The 17529-nt window shown below is 46.8% G+C and overlaps 1 pseudogene; it reads right to left on the bottom strand.

The window, feature by feature from the left end:
• Positions 1–4585: 4585 nt before the first annotated feature.
• On the bottom strand, positions 4586–17525 carry LOC112249391 (annotated as a pseudogene).
• Positions 17526–17529: the final 4 nt, after the last annotated feature.

Genomic DNA, 17529 nt, shown 5'->3' with positions numbered 1-17529 from the left:
AGGATTATGGCACTGGCCTGCTGCTTGGAGGGTAGCATTATGGAACTGGCCTGCTGCTTGGAGGGTAGCATTATGGCACTGGCCTGCTGCTTGGAGGGTAGCATTATGGAACTGGCCTGCTGCTTGGAGGGTAGAATTATGGCACTGGCCTGCTGCTTGGAGGGTAGCATTATGGAACTGGCCTGCTGCTTGGAGGGAAGCATTATGGCACTGGCCTGCTGCTTGGAGGGAAGCATTATGGCACTGGCCTGCTGCTTGGAGGGAAGCATTATGGCACTGGCCTGCTGCTTGGAGGGTAGCATTATGGAACTGGCCTGCTGCTTGGCGGGTAGCATTATGGTACTGGCCTGCTGCTTGGAGGGTAGCATTATGGCATGAATTACATGTGTTTACATAGGCAGACCAATTATGCATGTTTCTTTCTCACTCACTGGTCTTTTGACCAATTGGATCAGCTCTGAAAAAGATGTGATTGGTCAAAAGACCAATTAGTATAAAAAAAATATCAGAATTGTTCTTCCAAACACAACCATGTTTTCACACTTGTAACTGCAACAACATTTTGCTCAGGGCCCCTAAAAGGTGAGGGCCGGCTCTGGATGGATATGGATAGGGCCTCGAAAAGGCCAGGGCCGGCTCTGGGTGCATATCTGGGTATGGACGTGGGTACGCAGACCCATGAGCCACTGCGGGCCCCCATCAAATGTGCCTATCCCTGCACTAGAGGGATCATGAATGACAGCACTAATTCAGGCAGAAATTGACCTCTTTATTTGGGCGTTTTTCCATAGATGGATTTATTTACCTCATCACACCTGAACTCTAAAGAGCAAGAAATACTAAGCTTTATATACAGTTGAAGTCAGAAGTTTACATACACTTAGGTTGGAGTCATTAAAACTTGTTTTTCAACCACTCCACACATTTCTTGTTAACAAACTATAGTTTTGGCAAGTTGGTTAGGACATCTACTTTGTGCACGACAAGTAATTTTTCCAACAATTGTTTACAGATTAATTCACTGTATTACAATTCCAGTGGGTCAGAAGTTCACATACACTAAGCTGACTGTGCATTTAAACAGCTTAGAATATTCCAGAAAATTATGTCATGGCTTTAGAAGCTTCTGATAGGCTAATTGACATCATTTGAGTCAATTGGAGGTGTACCTGTGAATGTATTTCAAGGCCTACCTTCAAACTCAATGCCTCTTTCCATGACATCATGGGAAAAATCAAAAGAACTCAGTCAAAAATGGTAGACCTCCACAAGTCTGGTTCATCCTTGGGAGCAATTTCCAAACGCCTGAAGGTACCACATTCATCTGTACAAACAATATGACACACGTATAAACACCATGGGACCACACAGCCGTCATACTGCTCAGGAAGGAGACGTGTTCTGTCTCCTAGAGATGAACGTACTTTGGTGCGAAAAGTGCAAATCAATCCCAGAACAACAGCAAAGGACCTTGTGAAGATGCTGGAGGAAACAGGTACATAAGTATCTATATCCACAGTAAAACGAGTCCTATATATCGACGTAACCTGAAAGGCCACTCAGCAAGGAAGAAGCCACTGCTCCAAAACCGCCATAAAAAAAAGCCAGACTATGGTTTGCACATGGGGACAAAGATCGTACTTTTTGGAGAAATGTCCTCTGGTCTGATGAAACAAAAATAGAACTGTTTGGCCATAATGACCATCGTTATGTTTGGAGGGGAAAAGGGTGAGGCTTGCCAGCGAAGAACACCAACCCAACCGTGAAGCACGGGGGTGGCAGCATCATGTTGTGGGGGTGCTTTGCTGCAGGAGGGACTGGTGCACTTCACAAAATAAATGACATCATGAAAAGGAAAATTATGTGGATATATTGAAGCAACATCTCAAGACATCAGTCAGGAAGTTAAAGCTTGGTTGCAAATGGGTCTTCCAAATGGACAATGACCCCAAGCGTACTTCCAAAGTTGTGGCAAAATGGCTTAAGGACAACAAAGTGAAAGTGTTGGAGTGGACATCACAAAGTCCTGACCTCAAACCTGCAGAAGATTTGTGGGCAGAACTGAAAAAGCATGTCGAGCAAGGAGGCCAACCAACCGGACTCAGTTACACCAGGAGGAATGGGCCAAAATTCACCCAACTTATTGTGGGAAGCTTGTGGAAGGCTACCCGAAACATTAGACCCAAGTTAAACAATTTAAAGGCAATGCTACCAAAAACACTAAATTTGTATGTAAAGTTCTGACCCACTGGGAATGTGATGAGAGAAATAAAAAGCTGAAATAAAATCACTCAACTATTATTCTGACATTTCACGTTCTTAAAATAAAGTGGTGATCCTAACTGACCTAAAACAGGGAATTTTTACCAGGATTAAATGTCAGGAGTTGTGAAAAACTGAGTTTAAATGTATTTGGCTCAGGTGTATGTAAACTTCCCACTTCAACTGTATCTATACATGTAAACCTATAGCTTCATATATCTACACATATCTGCATATCTCAGTGGGGGGCATCAGACTGCCTCTCAGTGGGGGACATCAGACTGCCTCTCAGTGGGGGACATCAGACTGATGGAAGGACTGTCTCTCAGTGGGGGGACATCAGACTGACATGGAGTGGAGGACATCAGACTGATGGAAGGACTCTCAGTGGGGGACATCAGAGTGATGGAAGGACTGCCTCTCAGTGGGGGGACATCAGACTGATGGAAGGACTGTCTCTCAGTGGGGGGACATCAGACTGATGGAAGGACTCTCTCAGTGGGGGACATCAGACTGATGGAAGGACTGCCTCTCAGTGGGGGGACATCAGACTGATGGAAGGACAGTCTCTCAGTGGGGGACATCAGACTCTCTCAGTGGGGGACATCAGACTGGAAGGACTGTCTCAGTGGGGGACATCAGACTGATGGAAGGACAGTCTCTCAGTGGGGGACATCAGACTGAGTGGGGGACATGACTGATGGAAGGACAGTCTCTCAGTGGGGGACATCAGACTGCCTCTCAGTGGGGGACATCAGACTGATGGAAGGACAGTCTCTCAGTGGGGGACATCAGACATGGAGACTGCCTCTCAGTGGGGGACATCAGACTGCCTCTCAGTGGGGGACATCAGACTGCCTCTCAGTGGGGGACATCAGACTGATGGAAGAACAGTCTCTCAGTGGGGGACATCAGACTGCCTCTCAGTGGGGGACATCAGACTGCCTCTCAGTGGGGGACATCAGACTGATGGAAGGACAGTCTCTCAGTGGGGGACATCAGACTGATGGAAGGACAGTCTCTCAGTGGGGGACATCAGACTGATGGAAGGACAGTCTCTCAGTGGGGGGACATCAGACTGATGGAAGGACAGTCTCTCAGTGGGGGGACATCAGACTGATGGTCATTTTGTTGAAACAGATAAGAGAGCATCCTGAAAAAGGTTAACCTTTCTTCCCCCTCCAAAGCAGTGCACTATATAGGGAAGAGGGAGCCATTTGCGACTCACCTGACAGGATAAGGAATGGAGCAGTATCATCGGCTCCAGGTACACTCGCACCCCACCCCAAAAAAAAAAAATGTATGTAATGAGATGTTTTACTATTGGCTGTTTTAACTTCTGTGTTTACTCAACCTCTGTACATTAGTGAGGGTAGAGACTCTACACCAAGGAATACATAACGTGAGGCTTGTCAGTGTAAACTGTAAGGTCTACAACCGTTGTATTGGGGCGCGTGGGACAAATACAATCTGATGTTGGTGGATCTGGAGGTGAAGAAATCACTTCACACTTTTTATTCACAAAATGTCCTTCTGTCCACAGACAGAGAGGTCTGTTCCTAAGGCTGGGCTTTCACCCGAGGTACGGTGCTGCCTTAGTCGAAGACGCGCTCCTTCCCTTATCGGGTTGTTTTGATCATGCTAATGGGGTCAAAAGGTCAAATGACCTCTGCTCAACCAACCACCAGTCGATGCAAGAGACATTAAAATGAGGACCAAAAAAATATTTCTAAATATTTATCAACTTAGTCAACAGAACACCCTGTCCTGACCATGTCTCTCACACCTCTTTAATAGAAGATTTCTGAACACAATTTTAAACATCAGCTCTTCTGATTGTGTGAATCTCCCCCCACCAACCAAGCTTTGTTCTAACCAACAGCCGACAAGACAAATAAAACACAGATAATGACATTCAATTCTTGCAACAAAAAAAAAAAAAATACACCCCCCCCCCATTCAACCCAATCTGATCCGGTAAGAACCATGGTAACAAAAACTCAAAACAAGTGACGGTCCAGAAACCATAGAACTCAATATGCTGTTATTTTATTGATTTAACCCCTGTAGATCCCATGTTAGTCAAGCCTCCTGTCTTGTATGTTAGGAGGCGTGTGTATGTATGTATATATATATATATATATATCCCATCGTTCGTAGAGTTAAGCTATAGGCAGTCAGTCCGGTTCCATTTTAAGTCTGTTCATATGTCATCATCTCAGCATTAAACAGTCACTCTGCAGCAGCATCCAAACATCTGCATGGAGGTACCTGTGGAATTCAGGAATTATTAGAAAACACAAACAACAAAAACACAAAGAGGAACGATGGAACAAACCAAAAACAGATTTATTTCGTGGTTTTTTTAAAGTTTTTTTTTTTTAGAAATGAGAAATGTGGTGATGAGCTTAAACGCTTTAAAGATAAACTTTCTTTTACTTGTATTTTTTGTTTTACATTTTGTTTTGTTTTAAAGTTCAATTATTTTTTATTTTCTCCTATAACTGTTGCTGATTCAGTGCAATGCATCATGGAACGATTGATAAAAGGGTCCCCCCCCCAGGTATTTTTTGTTGCTGTTGCGGCATCATGTTTTGGGAATGAAAGGAAGAAGAGAGGGGGATTGTGGGAGAGTCATAGTTTAGCTGGTGTCCATGGACTCCATGTTAGCAGAGGACGAGTCTCTCTGGATGTTTTCAAAGATGGCAGCCAGCTCGGGGTTGGAGGAGATCTGGGACTGGAACTCGCTCATCAGGGGACTCTTCTCCGCCTCGGGGATGGTGAGGAGGGCGACCACCGCCCGCATGGCTGACCGCTTCAACTCATCCTGCTTCTCAAACTCCTGCTTCACTGAGTTGGCCTTCACCTGGGGGAGAGACAGGGTGAGAGAGAGAGAGAGACAGAGACACAGAGAGGGGTTGACATACTGTATGTAGGTGATTGTTGGAGAGAGATGGGACTCTAACACGTCCCTGAATGGTACTATACCAGGGACAGTGTGTCTGGTCTCTGTGACTGGTACTATACCAGGGACAGTGTGTCTGGTCTCTGTGACTGGTACTATACCAGGGACAGTGTGTCTGGTCTCTGTGAATGGTACTATACCAGGGACAGTGTGTCTGGTCTCTGTGAATGGTACTATACCAGGGACAGTGTCTGGTACTATACCAGGGACAGTGTGTCTGGTCTCTGTGACTGGTACTATACCAGGGACAGTGTGTCTGGTCTCTGTGAATGGTACTATACCAGGGACAGTGTGTCTGGTCTCTGTGAATGGTACTATACCAGGGACAGTGTGTCTGGTCTCTGTGAATGGTACTATACCAGGGACAGTGTGTCTGGTCTCTGTGAATGGTACTATACCAGGGACAGTGTGTCTGGTCTCTGTGAATGGTACTATACCAGGGACAGTGTGTCTGGTCTCTGTGACTGGTACTATACCAGGGACAGTGTGTCTGGTCTCTGTGAATGGTACTATACCAGGGACAGTGTGTCTGGTCTCTGTGAATGGTACTATACCAGGGACAGTGTGTCTGGTCTCTGTGAATGGTACTATACCAGGGACAGTGTCTGGTACTATACCAGGGACAGTGTGTCTGGTCTCTGTGAATGGTACTATACCAGGGACAGTGTGTCTGGTCTCTGTGAATGGTACTATACCAGGGACAGTGTGTCTGGTCTCTGTGAATGGTACTATACCAGGGACAGTGTGTCTGGTCTCTGTGAATGGTACTATACCAGGGACAGTGTGTCTGGTACTATACCAGGTCTGGTCTGTGAATGGTACTATACCAGGGACAGTGTGTCTGGTCTCTGTGAATGGTACTATACCAGGGACAGTGTGTCTGGTCTCTGTGAATGGTACTATACCAGGGACAGTGTGTCTGGTCTCTGTGAATGGTACTATACCAGGGACAGTGTGTCTGGTCTCTGTGAATGGTACTATACCAGGGACCGTGTGTCTGGTCTCTGTGAATGGTGTGATACCAGGGACCGTGTGTCTGGTCTCACCTTGGTGGTGCAGGTGGCACGTAGCGGCTCAACCAGTCTGTCCAGCCTCTGTAGCACAGCACTGGGACACAGAGTGGAGAGTCTAGCCAGCATCAGGAACGTCAGCATCTGATAAACAACAACATCCCCATTATCTTCCAACCCCATAAACCAACACTCCTCAATACAGGCCCTGTGATGCATTATACAGTCTGCCCTTTAAATCATACAGACCACCTCTCTCCTGTTGACTGATCTACCTCCCTCTCTCCTGTTGACTGATCTACATACAGACTACCTCCCTCTCTCCTGTTGACTGATCTACATACAGACTACCTCCCTCTCTCCTGTTGACTGATCTACATACAGACCACCTCCCTCTCTCCTGTTGACTGATCTACATACAGACCACCTCTCTCCTGTTGACTGATCTACATACAGACTACCTCCCTCTCTCCTGTTGACTGATCTACCTCCCTCTCTCCTGTTGACTGATCTACATACAGACCACCTCTCTCCTGTTGACTGATCTACATACAGACTACCTCCCTCTCTCCTGTTGACTGATCTACATACAGACCACCTCTCTCCTGTTGTCTGATCTACATACAGACCACCTCTCTCCTGTTGTCTGATCTACATACAGACCACCTCTCTCCTGTTGTCTGATCTACCTCCCTCTCTCCTGTTGTCTGATCTACCTCCCTCTCTCCTGTTGTCTCATCTACCTCCCTCTCTCCTGTTGTCTCATCTACCTCCCTCTCTCCTGTTGTCTCATCTACCTCCCTCTCTCCTGTTGTCTCATCTACCTCCCTCTCTCCTGTTGTCTCATCTACCTCCCTCTCTCCTGTTGTCTCATCTACCTCCCTCTCTCCTGTTGTCTCATCTACCTCCCTCTCTCCTGTTTTCTCATCTACCTCCCTCTCTCCTGTTTTCTCATCTACCTCCCTCTCTCCTGTTTTCTCATCTACCTCCCTCTCTCCTGTTTCTCATCTACCTCCCTCTCTCCTGTTTTCTCATCTACCTCCCTCTCTCCTGTTTTCTCATCTACCTCCCTCTCTCCTGTTTTCTCATCTACCTCCCTCTCTCCTGTTTTCTCATCTACCTCCCTCTCTCCTGTTTTCTCATCTACCTCCCTCTCTCCTGTTTTCTCATCTACCTCCCTCTCTCCTGTTTTCTCATCTACCTCCCTCTCTCCTGTTTTCTCATCTACCTCCCTCTCTCCTGTTTTCTCATCTACCTCCCTCTCTCCTGTTTTCTGATCTACCTCCCTCTCTCCTGTTTTCTGATCTACCTCCCTCCCTCCTGTTGTCTAATCTACATACAGACTACCTCTCTCTCTCTCCCTCCTGTTGTCTGATCTACATACAGACTACCTCTCTCTCCCTCCTGTTGTCTGATCTACATACAGACTACCTCTCTCTCCCTCCTGTTGTCTGATCTACATACAGACTACCTCTCTCTCCCTCCTGTTGTCTGATCTACATACAGACTACCTCTCTCTCCCTCCGGTTGTCTGATCTACATACAGACTATCCCTCTCTCTCTCCTGTTGTCTGATCTACATACAGACTACCTCTCTCTCCAGGCAGGCTATTGTTAAAACATAACGGAGTCCTGTCAGGAAGCTGTTCAGGATACCTTGATGTCGTAATGGTCCTTGAGTCCGTCTTCTACATGGTTGAGGAACTCAAAGATGTCTAGTCTGTCTAGACAGCTGTCCAGGAGTGTGTACATGCACTCAAACGCTGCCTTCCTTATGTCCAGACCATCGTCCACTGTGTGCTTAAAGGGACCCATCTCAACCTGGGGGGAGAAGACAGGTCATTAAGAAGACCCTCATCCACTGTGTTTAAACGGACCCATCTCAACCTGGGGGAGAAGACAGGTCATTAAGAAGACCCTCTTATCTAAAGTAACTCAACCTGGGGGAGAAGACCCTCTTATCTAAAGTATCTCAACCTGGGGGGGAGAAGACATCACATTAAGAAGACCCTCTTATCTAAAGTAACTCAACCTGGGGGGAGAAGACCCTCTTATCTAAAGTAACTCAACCTGGGGGGAGAAGACCCTCTTATCTAAAGTAACTCAACCTGGGGTAACTCAACCTGGGGGAGAAGACCCTCTTATCTAAAGTAACTCAACCTGGGGAGAAGACCCTCTTATCTAAAGTAACTCAACCTGGGGGAGAAGACATCACATTAAGAAGACCCTCTTATCTAAAGTAACTCAACCTGGGGGGAGAAGACCCTCTTATCTAAAGTAACTCAACCTGGGGGGAGAAGACCCTCTTATCTAAAGTAACTCAACCTGGGGGGAGAAGACAACACATTTAAAAGACCCTCTTATCTAAAGTAACTCAACTAAAAGGAATGACGACAGAGGACAAGAATTGCAAGTAAATCCTTTGTCAATAAAACTTAAAAACAACAAAACACGAAAGGAAGGATAACAGACAAAAGTAGGAAGGAAAGGAGGAAAAAGGAGGTGAAGCACCAATGAAAGCCATGTCAACCTAGGGATAACAGAAAACATGGGAAGAGTAGATGAAGAACGACAGAAGGATAACAGACAAAGGAAGGAAGGCAGGAAGGAAGGCAGGAAGGAAGGCAGGAAGGCAGGAAGGAAGGCAAGAAGGCAGGAAGGAAGGAAGGACCAATGAAAGCAATGTCCACCTAGAGATAGCAGAAAACATGGGAAGAGTAGATGAAGAATGACAGAAGGATAACAGACAAAGGAAGGAAGGCAGGAAGGAAGGCAGGAAGGAAGGCAGGAAGGAAGGACCAAAAGTAAAGCAATGTCCACCTAGAGATAACAGAAAACATGGGAAGAGTAGATGAAGAATGACAGAAGGATAACAGACAAAGGAAGGAAGGCAGGAAGGAAGGCAGGAAGGAAGGCAGGAAGGAAGGCAAGAAGGCAGGAAGGAAGGAAGGACCAATGAAAGCAATGTCCACCTAGAGATAACAGAAAACATGGGAAGAGTAGATGAAGAATGACAGAATGTGTGAATACTGAAGCAGAAAAGGAGAGGAACATCCGCTTGGTTCGTCCCGTACCTCTCTGATGAGTTCCTTGCGGACTTTGGTCTCGTTGTAGAGGTGTGGCAGGACCGTATCCAGTAGGTCTCTGATGAGAGAGGGCTTATTATGGGCTGCGGAGTTGAAGGTTACCAGGGCAACCCGCCGCACGTTCAGGTCCGGGTCCTCCAACGTCTTCAAGAAGTCACCTGGAATACAGAACAACACAGTCGGTCACAATGAACCTTTCACATGTACAATGAACATCAGTAATACGACAAGTCAAATGAAAAGCTCCTCTCGTCTATTTCCTCAGTCTGTCTCAGTAAAAACAGTCTCGGTCTCCAGTACAGTGAATTATCAAAGTATTCAGACCCCTTCCCCTTGTTCCACATTTTGTTACATTACAGCCTTAATGGATTCAATAAATATCCCCTCATCAATCTACACACAATACCATCATAGCAAAGTCAAAACAGGTTTACAAATTTTAGCTAATTTATTACAAATACCTTATTTACATAAGTATTCAGACCCTTTGCTATAAGACTCAAAATTGAGCTCGGGTGCATCCTGTTTCCCTTGATCATCCTTGAGATGTTTCTACAACTTGGAGTCCAACTGTGGTAAATTCAATTGATTGGACATGATTTGGAAAGGCACACTCCTGTCTATATAAGGTCCTACATTTGATAGTGCATGTCAGAGCAAAAACCAAGCCATGGAGGTCGAAGGAATTGTCCGTAAAGCTCCGAGACACGATTGTGTAGAGGAACAGATTTGGGAAAGGGGACCATTTATGCAGCATTGAAGGTCCCCAGGAACACAGTGGCCTCCATCATTCTGAAATGGAAGACGTTTGGAACCACCAAGACTCTTCCTAGATCTGGGAAAGGGGACAATTTCTGCAGCATTCTCCATCATTCTGAAATGGAAGACGTTTGGAACCACCAAGACTCTTCCTAGATCTGGGAAAGGGGACAATTTCTGCAGCATTCTCCATCATTCTGAAATGGAAGACGTTTGGAACCACCAAGACTCTTCCTAGATCTGGGAAAGGGGACAATTTCTGCAGCATTCTCCATCATTCTGAAATGGAAGACGTTTGGAACCACCAAGACTCTTCCTAGATCTGGGAAAGGGGATTTCTGCAGCATTCTCCATCATTCTGAAATGGAAGACGTTTGGAACCACCAAGACTCTTCCTAGATCTGGGAAAGGGGACAATTTCTGCAGCATTCTCCATCATTCTGAAATGGAAGACGTTTGGAACCACCAAGACTCTTCCTAGATCTGGGAAAGGGGACAATTTCTGCAGCATTCTCCATCATTCTGAAATGGAAGACGTTTGGAACCACCAAGACTCTTCCTAGATCTGGGAAAGGGGACAATTTCTGCAGCATTCTCCATCATTCTGAAATGGAAGACATTTGGAACCACCAAGACTCTTCCTAGAGCTGGCCACGCGGCCCAACTGAGCAATCGGGGGAGAAGGGCCTTGGTCAGGGAGAAGAGCAAGAACCCGATGGTCACTCTGACAGAGCTCCAGAGTTCCTCTGTGGAGATGGGAGAACCTTCCAGAAGGACAACCATCTCTGCAGCACTCCACCAAATCAGGCCTTTATGGTAAGAGTGGCCAGATGGAAGCCACTCCTCTGTAAAAGGCAAATAATAGCCCGCTTGGAGTTTCCCAAAAGGCACCTAAAGACTCTCAGACCATGAGAAACAAGACTCTCAGACCATGAGAAACAAGAGTTGTCTGGTCTGATGAAACCAAGATTGAACTCTTTGGCCTGAATGCCAAGCGTCACGTCTGGAGGAAACCTGGCACCATCCCTACGGTGAAGCATAGTGGTGGCAGCATCATGTTGTGGGGTTGTTTTTCAGCGGCAGGGACTGGGAGACTAGTCAGGATCGAGGGAAAGATGAACGGAGCAAAGTACAGAGATATCCTTGATGAAAACCTGCTCCAGAGCGCTCAGGACCTCAGACTGGGGTGAAGGTTCACCTTACAACAGGACAACGACCCTAAGAACACAGCCAAGACAACGCAGGAGTGGCTTCGGGACAAGTCTCTGAATGTTCTTTAGTGGCCCAGCCAGATCTCGGACCTGAACCCGATCAAACGTCTCTGGAGAAACCTGAAAATAGCTGTGCAGCGACGCTTCCCATCCAACCTGACAGAGATGGAGAGGATCTGCAGAGAAGAATGGGAGATACTCACCAAATACAGATGTGCCAAGCTTGTAGCGTCGTACCCAAGACGACTCAAGGCTGTAATCGTTGCCAAAGGTGTTTCAACAAAGTACTGAGTAAAGGGTCTGAATACTTATGTAAATGTTATGTTTTCATTTTTTTATACATTTGTAAAAATGTCTAAAAACCTGTTTTTGCTTTGTCATTATGGGGTATTGTGATGTCATTATGGGGTATTGTGATGTCATTATGGGGTAGTGTGTGTAGATTGACGAGGGGGGAAAAAAACTAATATTTAATCAATTTTAGAATAAGGCTATAACGTAACAAAATGTGGAAAAAGTCAAGGGGTCTGAATACTTTCTGAATGTACTGTATTTATGCTGTAAGTCTGTGCCGGGGGCTAGGGTCAGTTTGTCATTAGATACCATAGCAGTCTGCCTGTCTCGGTAACAACATTCAGATATAGATACCATAGCAGTCTGCCTGTCTCGGTAACAACATTCAGATATAGATACCATAGCAGTCTGCCTGTCTCGGTAACAACATTCAGATATAGATACCATAGCAGTCTGCCTGTCTCGGTAACAACATTCAGATATAGATACCATAGCAGTCTGCCTGTCTCGGTAACAACATTCAGATATAGATACCATAGCAGTCTGCCTGTCTCGGTAACAACATTCAGATATAGATACCATAGCAGTCTGCCTGTCTCGGTAACAACATTCAGATATAGATACCATAGCAGTCTGCCTGTCTCGGTAACAACATTCAGATATAGATACCATAGCAGTCTGCCTGTCTCGGTAACAACATTCAGATATAGATACCATAGCAGTCTGCCTGTCTCGGTAACAACATTCAGATATAGATACCATAGCAGTCTGCCTGTCTCGGTAACAACATTCAGATATAGATACCATAGCAGTCTGCCTGTCTCGGTAACAACATTCAGATATAGATACCATAGCAGTCTGCCTGTCTCGGTAACAACATTCAGATATAGATACCATAGCAGTCTGCCTGTCTCGGTAACAACATTCAGATATAGATACCATAGCAGTCTGCCTGTCTCGGTAACAACATTCAGATATAGATACCATAGCAGTCTGCCTGTCTCGGTAACAACATTCAGATATAGATACCATAGCAGTCTGCCTGTCTCGGTAACAACATTCAGATATAGATACCATAGCAGTCTGCCTGTCTCGGTAACAACATTCAGATATAGATACCCTAGCAGTCTGCCTGTCTCGGTAACAACATTCAGATATAGATACCCTAGCAGTCTGCCTGTCTCGGTAACAACATTCAGATATAGATACCATAGCAGTCTGCCTGTCTCGGTAACAACATTCAGATATAGATACCATAGCAGTCTGCCTGTCTCGGTAACAACATTCAGATATAGATACCATAGCAGTCTGCCTGTCTCGGTAACAACATTCAGATATAGATACCATAGCAGTAGTCAAAGAGGACAGGTTATCAGTAGATAGCGATGGGATAGATTACATAGTAGAGATGAGACACACCTATGCAGTTTTTCAGGAGAGGGTCTATTGTCTGTGGGTGGTCTGAGATGGTGAACTTCACTGCTGTCACGACTGAGCTTCTGGCATATGATGATCCTGGAAACAGAAAATATTAATGTGTCACATGACATACCTGCAATATCATAGTAAACTAATACCCAGAGGTCATATTTCTTTACATGAATGATTCATATCATGCACAATTAACCACCTGTATTTAAATTATCTTATATATATATATTTTTTTTTAATCAAGTCTTGTCAATCAAAACGGGCCAATGAAAACCAGCAGGGCGTTTCTGTCCCCCACCTGAGAGCAGGTATCCTTTAAGTCTGGGCAGCAGGGTTTCTGGGTCTATGAGGGTGAGTTTCCCCAGACATTCTGCTACCACGTTCCTGGTGCCCTCCTCGGCACACTCACAGTGCTTCAACAGCAGGGTCCATACTCCCTCCACGTAGGGTTTCAGACCCGTCACAGACGCCGAGCTGGAGAGAACAGAGACGCTATTTTTGGTCACCAAGGTGAAAACAGCAACCCCGCGCAATTAGCCAGTTCAGTCACCCGACCCGGGACTTGAACCCGCAACCTTTCGGGTTCCACACCTCTCTAACCCGCCGGACTGTCCTACCTGATGATCTCTTTGAGCGAGTGTAGCAGCAGATACTGCCTCTTGGGCTGTCCCGAGATCTCCCCCAGAACGAAGGGCAGGTATTCTGGCAGGTTGCCCACGGCGATGGATCCCAGGGCGTAGGATGCGGCAGACTTGACCTCTTCGGAGGAGGAAGAGAAGGCGTCCAGGATGACCGTCTTGAGCTCTGGTTGGCCGCTCAGGTCTACGTGGTGTCCCACCTACCACAGAGACATTATGAATGATTCCTTCACGACTGATACTAGTCACGACATCTGATACCAGCCTACTACAGTTAAACACCACTATTGGTCCCACTACCATCAAACCCACTATTGGTCCCACTACCATCAAACCCACTATTGGTCCCACTACCATCAAACCCACTATTGGTCCCACTACCATCAAACCCACTATTGGTCCCACTACCATCAAACCCACTATTGGTCCCACTACCATCAAACCCACTATTGGTCCCACTACCATCAAACCCACTATTGGTCCCACTACCATCAAACCCACTATTAGTCCCACTACCATCAAACCCACTATTAGTCCCACTACCAGCAGCAGTAAAACTCAACATTTTGTACCCCTTTTTCTCCCCAATTTTGTGGTATCCAATTGGTAGTTACAGTCTTGTCTCATCGCTGCAACTCCCGTACGGACTCGGGAGAGGCGAAGGTCAGGAGCTGTGCGTCCTCCCGAAACACAACCAACCAAGCCGCACTGCTTCTTCACACAACGCCTACTTAACCCCGGAAGCAAACTGCACCAATGTGTCAGAGAAAACACCGTACACCTGGCGTCCGGGTCAACGTGCACTGCACCCGGCCCGCCACAGGAGTCGCTAGTGCACGATGGGACGAAGGACATCACTGCCGGCGAAACCCTCCCCTAACCCGGACGACTGGGCCGATTGTGCGCCGCCTCATGGGTCTCCCGGTCGCGGCCGACTACGACAGAGCCTGGACTCGAACCCAGAATCTCTAGTGACACAGCTACTTAGACCACTGCGCCACTCGGGAGGCCCACAACCATAAAATGCCTTAGACATGCACACACACCTTTTGTTTATTTGAATATTTTTTTATTTAAAAACGTGTGACCCACCTCTCCCAGTGACAGCAGGGCCAGCAGTCTGATGGAGTCTGTCGACCGAGAGTTCTTCACATCCTGGATGAACTGGCCTACCACGGCAGGACCCTCCTACAAATACAAATCAAACTTTATTTAAAATATGGGAAAAGTATTTAGGGGCACCCCCCCCCCAGTGATCACATTATGTTAAGATAATGAACAAACAAAAGAAACAAAAAAAGAGGAAATAATCAAACCAAAAATCTGAGATTGAAAAAAACACCAAAACAAAAAAGGCAATAAATGTCCTTCAGGAGAACAGAACACAGGAAGGAGGTCTGAATGTCCTTCAGGAGAACAGAACACAGGAAGGAGGTCTGAATGTCCTTCAGGAGAACAGAACACAGGAAGGAGGTCTGAATGTCCTTCAGGATAACAGAACACAGGAAGGTGGTCTGAATGTCCTTCAGGATAACAGAACACAGGAAGGAGGTCTGAATGTCCTTCAGGAGAACAGAACACAGGAAGGAGGTCTGAATGTCCTTCAGGAGAACAGAACACAGGAAGGAGGTCTGAAAGTCCTTCAGGAGAACAGAACACAGGAAGGAGGTCTGAAAGTCCTTCAGGAGAACAGAACACAGGAAGGAGGTCTGAATGTCTTCAGAGAACAGAACACAGGAAGGAGGTGTCCTTCAGGAGAACAGAACACAGGAAGGAGGTCTGAAACAGAACACAGGAAGGAGGTGTCCTTCAGGAGAACAGAACACAGGAAGGAGGTCTGAATGTCCTTCAGGAGAACAGAACACAGGAAGGAGGTCTGAATGTCCTTCAGGAGAACAGAACACAGGAAGGAGGTCTGAATGTCCTTCAGGAGAACAGAACACAGGAAGGTGGTCTGAATGTCCTTCAGGAGAACAGAACACAGGAAGGTGGTCTGAATGTCCTTCAGGATAACAGAACACAGGAAGGTGGTCTGAATGTCCTTCAGGATAACAGAACACAGGAAGGAGGTCTGAATGTCCTTCAGGATAACAGAACACAGGAAGGAGGTCTGAATGTCCTTCAGTAGAACAGAACACAGGAAGGAGGACTGAAAGTCCTTCAGGAGAACAGAACACAGGAAGGAGGTCTGAAAGTCCTTCAGGAGAACAGAACACAGGAAGGAGGTCTGAAAGTCCAGGAGAACATAAATACAAACATAACACAGGAAGGTCAGCAGAACAGTGAACCTACATCAGGACAGGCGCGGGTCAGGGCGGCCACACATTTAGCGATAGAGTAGTAGGACTGTTTGTGTGTTAGAGCAGCACTCTGGGCGTAGACTGGACCGGTCAGCATACGGAGCAGGTCCATGTAACCCAGAGAGGATGTCCCGGTACCCACCAGAGCCTGGGAGAGGACACAGTAACACAGCTTTTAATACAACCCTAACCCAGAGAGGATGTCCCGGTACACACCAGAGCCTGGGAGAGGACACAGTAACACAGCTTTTAATACAACCCTAACCCAGAGAGGATGTCCCGTACACACCAGAGCCTGGGAAAGGACACAGTAAAACACAACCCTAACCCAGAGAGATGTCCCAGTACCCACGAGAGCCTGGGAGAGGACACAGTAATACAACCCTAACCCAGAGAGGATGTCCCAGTAACCACCAGAGCCTGGGAGAGGACACAGTAATAGAACCCTAACCCAGAGAGGATGTCCAGGTACCCACCAGAGCCCGAAGAAAAGAATACAATTTACTGAGTGCTACAATACTGCTTGGTCAGAGAGGGGTGTTTAATAAATTAACATTGAGCAGTGACACTTCTAGATATGAGGTTGACAGTTTGAGAATCTATAGATCTATTAGGGACAAGGTAAGCCCTAACTACCTGATCATCTATTAGGGACAAAGTAGAACCTGATCATCTTTTAGCTGATTTTACAAGCGGTTCTCAAACTATTTTACGAACACAGTACCTCAATTGAACTCATCCACCCGCTGTCCTAGACGTTTAGATATCATTCCCTTATCTGTTCAAACTGGAACTGGTAACCATAGATACCTGGAAGAACTCTAGCATGGCACTGAGGGCCCCTCCCTGCAGCAGAGGAGACCTGACCAGAGAGATGAGCTCCGAGAGGATGGACGACCCCCCGATCTTAGCCAGGGAGAGAGGGTGGACCCGGGCCAGGGTGGTCAGGAAGCTGATGACCATCTGGGACACGTGCATGTCGCTCTCGCTGATCAGCGGAGGCAGCTCGGCCAGCACCGCGTCGATCATGGCCGGAGTCACGCTGTCGCTGTAGTTCTTCACCAGGATGTCCAACGCGCCAGGGTGCTCAGTTCAGCGCCCGCTGGTTCTTACGCAGGAACGACGCCAGGATGGGCACCGCCTCGTCGAGGATAGGTCGAAGGTCGATCTTCAACGTGGAGCCTGTGATTAGGGAGGAGAGCAAGTATGAAAAGTATATACACACACACACACACACTTATCTAGCAGGGTAACTGATTTATTAGTAAACAAATTGTTAAGCCATTAAGATCAGCCCTTGACAGATTCTGAAAATTCGCAGTATGGACTTCTCAACATCATCCCCTCCCGACCTGCGATGAGCGTGAGGGCCTTGACCGTCGTCAATCTGGTAATCTCATTCTTCAGTCGCTCCAGGAAGATGTGCAGCGTCCCAGGGAGGTCGTCCCCAGGCTGTCTCCCTAGGTTACAGATGATCTGACCCATACAGGAAATGGCCCTCTCTTTCACTTCCTGGTCGATGTCGGCAGCCTTGAGGCGTTTGATGGTGCAGGTGAAGAGGTCAGTGATGTAG

This window comes from Oncorhynchus tshawytscha, unplaced genomic scaffold (genome assembly GCF_018296145.1).
Source record: "Oncorhynchus tshawytscha isolate Ot180627B unplaced genomic scaffold, Otsh_v2.0 Un_contig_13335_pilon_pilon, whole genome shotgun sequence".
Taxonomy (NCBI): domain Eukaryota; kingdom Metazoa; phylum Chordata; class Actinopteri; order Salmoniformes; family Salmonidae; genus Oncorhynchus; species Oncorhynchus tshawytscha.
This window is presented reverse-complemented; position numbering and strand designations above follow the sequence as displayed.